We start from the raw sequence: 10,553 nt of genomic DNA on the forward strand, positions 1-10,553 counted from the left end.
CCTCCCCCTCGCCCCCCCCCCCCCTACACTTCCCTGGAACACAAAATTGGTGACCCCTTAATGTCTAAATTGTTTATCGCCCACATTTCACTTCCATACATGGCAACACTCAATGTACAAATACCTTCAGAAAGGACTTTCTAGTACTTGAATCTATATTTGATGTTAAATTTTTCTTCTTCAGAAATGCTTTTCTTGCCATTTGCAGTCTAAATTTTATATCCTCTCTACTTCGTCCATCATCAGTTATTTTGCTGCCCAAATAGCAAAACTCATCTACTGCTTTAAGTGTCTTGCTTCCTAATCTGATTCCCTTAGCATCATCTGATTTAATTTGACTACATCCCATTATCCTTGTTTCGCTTTTTTTAGTGTTCATCTTACATTTTCCTTGTAAGGCATTGCCCATTCCGTTCAACTGATCTCCAAAGTCGTTTGCTGTCTCTGACGGAATTAAGATGTCATCGTCAAACCTTAAAGTTTTTATTTCTTTTCCCTGAACTTTAATTCCTACTCCAAATTTTTCTTAGATTTCCTTTACAATGTACAGATTGAATAACATCGGGGATAGGCTGCAACGGTATCTCACTCCCTTCTCAACCACTGCTTTCCTTTCATACCCTTTGTCTCTTGTAACTGTCGTTTGATTTCTGTACAAGCTTATATATAGCTATCGCTTCTTGTATTTTACCCATGATGGCTTTAGAATTTCAAAGGGAGTATTCCAGTCAACATGGTCAAAAGCTTTCTGTAACTCTACAAATGTTAAAAACGTAAGTTTGTCTTTCCTTAATCTATCTAGGGTCAGTATTGCCTCACATGTTCCTACATTTCTTCGAAATCAAAACTGATGTTCCCCGACGTCAGCTTCAACCAGTTTTTTCATTCTTCTGTAAAGTACTCGTGTTAGTATTTTGCAGGCTATGACTCATAAAATTGATGGTTCGGTGATTTTCACACCTTTCAGCACCTGCTTTCCTTGGAATAGGAATTACTACATCACTCTTGAAGTCTGAGGGTATTTTGCCTGACTCATACATCTTGCGCACCACATGGAAGAGTTTTGTCAAGGTTGGTTCTCCAAACTCTATCAGTAGTTCTGATAGAATGTCGTCTACCCCCCCCCCCTCCCCACCTCCCTTTCTATAATAATGCCTTCATCTCCCTTGTGTATATATTCGCTGTACATTCCATTTTTCGTTTCTCAATAAAGTGTTTGCTCAAAATGTGGTTCTAGAATGATGCATTGGAATTTTGTGCAGATTCATGGAATAAGAACTGCAAGTGTGGTGAAATCCTGTTAGTAATTGTTTTTGGAAAATTTGTTATTTATTCTCGATTACTAAGTGCACACGAGCCCCCGGGGACAGCATACTTGGACAGAGGGTGCGTGAGCGGTGCAGGCGAGAAAACAGTGAGCAAGACAGCACTGAGTCCACAGAAGCTACTTCCGTGCCCAAAGAGGGTTTGATGAAGTGCTTTGAACAATTAGTTGCTTTGAGCTCGCTACTGATTGACCTAATCTTTTACGCGCCAAGCCAAAATAATAGTTACTAATATTAAATGAATTTCTGTAAAGGATATTCAGTTATTACAAGACGCAGTTAATGTAAATGTTTTTACGGTATATACTCAGAACATCGTGATCAGAAATTCACTGTTTTTCTTTTACAAAATGAGAGGATCTGAGTGTTAGTTTCAATGAATTAGAGTGTAATGCATTTTTTTAATTTAATCTCTGACACGTAAAATTGCGAAAGTTGTTTACTCTTAGAATTAACGAAGAGTACTCTTTGTCTTATAACTCATTCTTAGCAGCGAAGCTTTACTGTCACAGGAAGTTGGACATTCAGTCGCAGTGAGATCGCATATTTTACAGCCTCAATGTGTCTTTCGTACTGGAAAAGTTACAATAAACGAAGATTTTTATGTTAGGCCTCTAATGCGTTCCGCTCACCTGAGCAAGTGCATCAGAATTAAATTTATTACTGAATTTTAGCTCTCTCGAAACGATGGTTGGAATTAGTCAAACCCAAACTTTTAGCATAAATAGCAGAACAGCCGCAAAGCGAGCAGCGGTATCGCGGAACAATAAAGCAGTCTTAACAGGTCACGATCTTGCCACTGTTAAATTCCGATACGTGCGGTTGGACTGAAATGCTAATCACTTGCATATCCAGGCAGGTATGTAGCACATTTCATGCAAATTTGACATTTATGTTGCAGTCTTCATTGGTGTTTCAGTTTAATGGCCAGTGGGGCCAGTGGCATATTTAACATTTCAGGCGTAGTTTCCTGTCTTGTGCAGTTGCGTTAACTTCTCTTGGTTGCTAACAATTTTCCCCTTAACATCATCAGTGTATAACATTACATTGGTATATGCAGCTGTACAAGACGTTTAATACTGAGAAGCAAAGTCTCAACGAATTCATGCGGAACATGAGAAAATCGCTGGGAAAGAAGTGGTAGCTTCCTGTATTGAAAAAGTTTGCAGATAAATATGACGCGGTGATCGATTTGTATCAGTGTCAGACACATCTGTTGCGGGTAAGAGAGAATCGGCGCCGAGGAGAGAACGCTTCCCGTTTCCCCGCTACTACGCGGCTCAGCGTCCGACTAACGTGTCCTCCGATTTTAGCCGCGGAGGCAGGTGCAACGCTCCCGTTACTCGTCCAACCCACAGAATGCTCGGGAAGTTGGCGACCGTCACTACAATACTATATTCTCATTACACATTTCTGAAACCAATGAAGAATCAGCACCAGCTACAGCAAATTACCAGCATATTGTCGACTTTAATAATTCTAATAATTGGTTCACACCTAGTTGCCGCCACGGGGACAGGGTATAAATACATAGGTTTCCGTACCCTGCTACAATCTCATTCAAAATCTTCCGACTGTGCTGAAAAATAAAACTCTTTAAGTACTAAAATAACAGACGTTGCTCTATGTCCTGCACACAGCCCCTGCAACGCTGCCGAAAGGTGTGTTACTTTACTAGTAGCATTTTAAGCATTTTATAAGACGACACTGCTGTACACCCCTAGGGATTTTAACGATATTTCTCGGCTTATCAAAAAATCTGTATCCTTCCTCATGTAGACCTTTTAAAGTTAATGCATTTTCTGGAGCGATTTTCCTAAGTTACAGTTATGAAGCACCTACAAAATACCTATTTGTTCCTGCCATTAAGACTTCATTACACTCCACCCACAAATGTCTTTATATGTAATAACGTAAAATTCACTGGGTACCAAAGATGGTGATCAGGTTAGATGTTCCAGTAATTCGTATTCTCAGAGCAAAATCATCTTTCTGTTCATCGTAACAACTTTTTGATCCCGGCAGTCTAGGGAGACATGACAAATTTTCCCCAGTTGTTGTTTAAAGTTGTTCCATTGAGAACAACCATTGACGCATCGCAGAAAAAACGGAACTCACCTTTTTTCTGCTGAGCCATCGGCGTTCAGCCACTGCTTAGACTGTAATTTTGTTTCCAGCATTACGAGGCGTACCAGTGTCTCAGCCATGGCAAGCAATCGGCGCACAAAATTCGCTGGATCCATGTTGATTCCTTGTAAATATTGCTAAATAATTTTCGAATTTTGTTGCTTGTTTTTGGTTAATACTCAAAAAATTCGTCACACATCTTGCAAAAAGTGTTCTCATAGCTAAGTCTTCATGTACATCATGGCCCATAGTTCCTTGTTATATGTCTGTGAGTTCATTTATTTCTTATATCTTTAATAATACGTCTCTCATTGCTATACTATCCACTTTCTTGATATTTTGTGAGTGGCTGTAATTTTGGAACTTTCCCAATCACCTTCATAAGTCTAGATAGGTTTCTTAACTGTCACTTCAGACACTTTAGAATTAATTTCAGTTGGTGATAAATTCTCATAAACAATTTTTTTTGGAAAGACGAACACACAAAATCACTACTTTAAAAAGACGTATGCAAGAAACTGGAGAAATTCTTCCAAACTTCTATCAGCAAAACGTTATCACCGACGATCTGCGTGTGTTCTGTTATCCTGTCAAGCCTCTAATCATTTCTTTCTGTTGACCTTTTGTTTTCGAAGTATGATATGTGGGGTTTTAGTTCGAACTGATTGTCTTTATCTTCCTTATGGTCCTTTGCACGTAACTGCCATATCGTAAGGCGCTTGCGGTCATGTACGCTGCTCCATTACTTACGTACGTGCCGAATAGGTTCCAGGCATGTGATTCTGTTGCAATGGATGCAGAGCACAATTGACCCAAGTAGTCGCTGAGCATGTCGATCTGAGAGAGGCTACAGAGGCGCCAAGTGTAAAATACACTGCCCCGCAAAAAGCCTGAGATTTACCTTTTGAGAGGCGGACTGCTGTGAGACGTGCAAGAAGAGAGAGTGAAGTTCTCGGAGATACCGACAGGGATGTGGAAGCATGTGAATTTTAAAAGTTTCCCGGCGAATTGACAGTTCAAACAAATTTCTGGCTTGCAGGCGGTCGTCGTTCAATACCTCGCACGATATTTCAACTAGGCACCTGCCAGTCATCTTCAGGTGAGCCGTCGCAGATTAGCGAAAACGTCCTCCGTTCCGCAATATATAGCGCGCTGTAACTATTCTACGCATGCGTCGAAAGCTTGATAGATGGACCACACTGCCCGCCGGCAGCGCCCTCGCTGGTAGAATAGCGTAACTCAAAGGCCCTCTGCGTTGCTGTTTGCCGCGGCCGTCGGCGTACTCTGTCGCCTTCGATTGGAGCAAATCGTGGAGATGATGGGATTCCATGCACTGTCCAGCTGGTAGTCGCTGTCACGATTCAACAGATTTTCCGCCAGGCGTATTTCTACGGATTCTTTAATAATGGAGTCCCAGATAGATGTTACTGTGAACTAAATCATTGTTTTGTCATCCTCCACTGAATGTCCAGTGGAAATACAATGTTCGGTAACAGCGGACTTGCTTGGCTGCAAAAGGCGGGTTTAACGTTGATGTTCAGGTGTCTGGACCCCTCCACCATCCTCCACACCTATAAATACCTCATCCGCCCTATCCTCTGCTACGCCCACCCTGCATGGATCGTCGCCCCTCCTACCTTTTACAAATCCCTTCAAATCCTAGAACGCCACGCCCTCCGCCTCGCCTATCGCATCCGCCTCCCATCTCCCTCGTGGATCCTCTACGACCTCATCCTGTTCCCGCACCTAGTCCTTTTTCTCGAACGAATACGGATCCTCTACACCTCCCGCAAACCTGATCCCCCCCCCCCCCCACCTGCTTGTCTCTCCAATCCTCTCCCACCCCAGTCCGCTGCCGCGCCTCCATTTCCACATCCCACCTGCTCTCCATCTCTCCACTCTCCATACCCTCGCCCGAGGTGGCTTCCACCAACTCCCCCTCCCTGATGATGCCCTCATCCTCTCCACCTACCCCTCCTACCAAGTTTGATCCTCCCCATCCACCCCCTGTGTTTTTCCCATGGGCACCCTCTCTTCCTTCTCTCCCTCCTCCCTTCCTCCCTCCCTCCCTCCCTCCTCTCCCCCAGGCCTCCCATAACCCCCTCACCTCCTTTCCTCCTCCTCCCGTCTCTCCTGCCACTGGCATCTACACCTTCCCCTCTGCCTCCTCCCCCACCTTTCCCCTTTTTGGCAGGTCCCCAGACTCGTACACGTATAGTGAACTTTCGCGCGCCAGAGATCGTCGCTTAATGTTTGTGTGTGCTGTCGTGTTCGTCTTCCAGTGTTCTAGTGTTTCATCGTTTGTGCTCCAACGTCCGCGTGTGTCATCTCTGTCATCTCTGTGTGTGTCCACGTTTCTGAACATTTTTATTTTGGACACTGCGCCCGTGAACGGCTCCGTCTTTTTTAATTTTGTGTGTCTACGTTTGTATATCCACCATGTCTGTCCTGCGATTGTCTCCTTTGTATCATTCCTTATCTGTGGGCGAAGAGTGGCGTAGTATGCCGCTGTTGGCCTACCTGTATCAGGTGTGAAATTAACAATAAAGAAAAAAAATTGATGTTCAGCGCAGCGTTCTTTCACGGTGCGTGTGGTTTGATCTATGTAAGCCATACCACACTGGTACGGTATCTTGTAATTTCCGACGTTTCGTAGTAACAGATTGTCCTTTACTGATTTCACAAGGTCCGCAATTCCGCCAGCGAGGGCGCTGCCGGCGGGCAGTCTGGTCCATCTATCAAGTTTTCGACGAATGCGCAGCATAATTACAGCGCGCTATATATTGCGTAACGGAGGACGCTTTCGCAATTCAGCGACGGCTCACCTGAAGATGACTGACAGGTGCCCCGTTGAAATATCGTACAGGGTATTGAACGACGACCGGCTGCAAGCCCGAAATTTGTTTGAACATTTGGAACCATGCCGACTCCAGTGCCGCGGCCAGTTGCGCTACGTTTCTCGTTTGTGGATTCAGGCTCGAACAGTTCCTCGCTTGGATTTAAATCCTGCGAATTTGGTGAGTAGTGGAGTACGGAAACTCATCCTGGTGCTGTTCGAACTACGCGTGTACGCTGCGAGGTATATGACACGTTGCATTTCCTGTCTGTAGATATCATAGTGTCGAGGAAAAACAAACTGCATGTAGCGCTGGACATGGCCCCGAAGAATAGATACATAGTTCTGTTGTTCCATAGTGTCTTCCAGAATGACGAAATCACCAGGGGAAACAACGAAAACATTCCCCAGACCATAACGCTCCCTACTCCGGCCTGAAAACTTCCGATAATTGTTGCAGGGTGTCTGCTTTCAGCCAACGACCATCCGTCCTGATTCATCAGTGAAGGCTGCTTGTCACCACTCATTAGACGTACCGTTGCGGTCTTGGCCTTCTTCGCCGACGAACAGCAGTCAGCACAGGTACATCACTCAGGCAACTGCTACGTAGACTCAAATGCAGCAACGTTTGCTGAATGATCTTTGAGGAGAAGCTGTTGGCTACTACTTGTTTTATCTGGGTGGTCAGTTGGTCAACAGTTGCAAGTCCATTCGCCCGTACCCGTCTCTACAGCCGTCGTTCGCCCCTGTAATCTGGAGCCCATGATACACTACGGTTGCCAAGAGTCGCTTTTGGATAGCGCCATTTTGTCATGCATGGATTACTTTAACCACAACGGTTCGCGAACAGTTTATAAACTGACATTTCGGAAATGCTTCCACCTTTGTCCCGGAAGACAATGATCGCGTCTTTTTGAACGTCAGATAAATTGCCCCGCTTTACGACAACGTTTGCAGCTTTTCCCCGAGGCCCCTGACACATTGTACGTACCCTCCACTGCTACTGCTGTCACCTGCCGCCTGTGAGTGGTTATTGCACTATGACGTCGAAAAAATGCTGTGGTCGCTGAAATGTGACCGGACCGTGTATGCATATCATAATTAACAATGGAAAATGATACGAGTGAAAGTAGATGATAATAGAAGCAAATTCGTGCCATTAAAGATGAGCCTCCAAATCAGCTGTATATGAGATAACTGCTAATGTCTGGCAGCGAGCCGCCACTGATCTCGGTATCAGTCGATGTCCTAGTTAATATAAATGTATATGAAGTGTAAATTTTTCATTTAAGTCCTCTATCTACAGTAAGTGTGCTAAAATTTCACCTAGGGTTTACCTTAACAAGAAATACAATACTATTTCAGCAGCGTTACATATTGCTATTAGCTACACATTTGTACAGTTGAGTGGCAAAAAGGTTGCCTGAACCGAATAATTTAGAGTCCAAGAACAGAGAATTGCACATGCCCAGGTTCAGAAGTGCCACTGTTTACAACTGTAGCGGTCTGCGGAGCTCCAGCTTTGTGTTCACATCGTCAGATTGAAGCAATATAATAGTCAGGATAAAGTACATGTCGAGATTCATGGCAGTTTAACTCATAATATCATTTCTTTTGAAAAATCGTTATTCGAGCACGTAGAAACGGTTAATATGTTAGAACTCCACGTCGGTAAAATTACTACAACGAGGAGTGTTCCACATCTGTTTCAACTGCTCAGTTGATAGGCTGACGGTTTATGAACGTAAAGGACGAGTTTTCGTATCTAACTGAAGTCAGTTATCATTTTTTTCATTTAGATCTGTGCAGGTAATATTTTAAACTTTGATTCACTGCAAACTGTGCAGTTGTAGGATTTTCTATGTTCAACATTCCTTCAAAAGATTCTCTTTTATAATAGTCTAAACTTGAAATAAAAAGACTGATTGGTCATAGTAAAAATATTGAAAATGAATATATTTATTTGTAATTACTTCGACCGCCACCTGGTGTTTCCACAGTTTTCAGCTAAGAGAAACGTATCGCCTGATTGGTGTAAGTCATAGGTTTGCTTCAAGATGGCCGATGTGAATGTACGCGAGCGAATAACTGCTCTCTTTGAAAACGTTGTTAGTGCATCTGAGACAGGATGTCGTTATGGTGTTGGTGCTTCCACAGCAAGGAGATGGATTACACAATTTAGAGATAATGGTGAGGTAGGGAGACGTCCCATAGCTAGAAGACCACGAGTCTCTAGACGGAGAGAAGATGACATGGCCCGGAATGTTCCTTTGTTAATTATCCATAACTAAGGAGAGCTTCACATTTTCCGGGCTCGTCGAGAGCAGCTCTCAGAAGATTAAAGAACCGTGGAATCAGGACCCGTCGTGCTCTTATCATAGAACCGTTGTTTGACGAACAAGCCGTGGATAGACTAGTAACTGTGTGTTCCTGGCAAGATGTCGATTGGAGAAAAGTCACTTTCTCTGACGAGTGCACAAGTGAGGCCACGAGCAGAGATCCTTCTGTTATTTACCGCACAGATGGGCAACGATATGACGCGCGCTTCGTGGTCACACGTGCTAGAGGCGGACACATAAGTATGAAATGTTGGGTCTGGTTGTCTTACTTGGGTGCAGGAACTTCAGAACGTATCAAAGACAAGTTCAATTCAGCATGCTATGAACATTTTCTTGAAAATGTTACCATCGCTGGAACTCGACTTTGGTACCCCAAAGGACGTCTCACCTTACCAACATGATAATCATTCATCACACACTAGCATTATGTTTCAGAGCTGGTTTCAAAGAAGGGAAAATATTATTCAGTGCCTTCCGTGGCCTTCAAAGTCATCTGAAGTCATTCTCAAAGGGCACGTTTGGGCTCAGCTTAAGAAGACTCTGCGGGACAATTGGCCGGACCCTCCTCTCGGAACTGTGTATGCCCTATGGGATTTGGTTCATTCTTCATGGGAGAGAATTGTCATGGATGAGGACTCTCTCGATAGACTTGTCAATTCTATGACTCGAAGGATCCAAACTATTCTTGATACCAATGGCATATGGACAAAATACTGAAGCTATACGTTGCCTATTCTTTATTTTATTTCATTTTTCTATAAAAGGCCTACATAGTTATTAGGCCAACAATATTAATTTCAAAATACAAATGTACTTGCTACTATGTTATTTGTATTTTTATGGGAGGTCAGATGAATATCACGCTACAAAGATGATTATTATTATTCTTATGGGAGGTCAGATAAATATTACCTTCCAAGGAAGATTATGTTTAGAAATCGAATTCACAAACTATAATTAGTTATTTACTGAAGATAATATCGAAGAAAATAAAAAAATTAAATGTAATTTAATAAGAAAAGGTAAATGAAGCACGAAACATTTGCGACGCTATTAAAAAAAGAAGGCTGCTGTGAGATTCGATCCGACACATACTACAGCTACCAAGGAGCTACCGATCTCTTCTTTTTAACGTAACTATCAAATAGGCCTACCATAGTTGGAGAACGGATGTTAAACTGGAAACAAAAAGTACTGGAAGGCACATCAATTTGCTCTTGTATACCACGCATAAGGACTTAGAAAAATATACAAATCAGCTGATACGCTTCTCTTAACTGAAAGAAGTCGAAGTAATTACAAATAAATATATCCATTTTCAATATTTTTTAGTGTGGATATTTTTCTGTTTGTTTAAAGATTAGACTATTATAAAATGGAATCTTCTGAAACACTGTGGAACATAGAAAAACCTACAACTGCACAATTTGTATTGAATTGGGGTTTAAAATATTATCTGCACAGGTCTAAATAAAAAAAGAAGACACTCGACTCCTGTTAGGTTCGAACGCTCGTCCTTTATGTTCGTAAAACGGCAGCCTATTCACTTACCCATTAAAAGACATGCGAAACACTCAACGTTGTAGTAATTCTACTGACGTGGAGTTCTTATACTTCAACCGTTTCTATCTGCATGAATAATGATTTTCAGAAGATTATACGATGAGTTAGAGTGCAATGAATCTCGATATGTACTTTTTCCATACAATAAGCTCTTGTAGATAACTACATTATCTGCGAAAGTCTGTGGTTACTATTAATTTTGTCTGCCAGGTCAGCAATATATAGCATGAACGGCAAGCAGCCCAACACACAATTCACTGGGTGCACCAGCAGATACTTCTACATTTGTCGATGAAGCACCATCCCGTATTTTATCCTAACTGTTACATTGTTTCTGTTTGACGATGTAAACACAAAGCTGAA

This window comes from Schistocerca piceifrons, chromosome 2 (genome assembly GCF_021461385.2).
Source record: "Schistocerca piceifrons isolate TAMUIC-IGC-003096 chromosome 2, iqSchPice1.1, whole genome shotgun sequence".
In the NCBI taxonomy this organism is placed as follows: Eukaryota; Metazoa; Arthropoda; class Insecta; order Orthoptera; family Acrididae; genus Schistocerca; species Schistocerca piceifrons.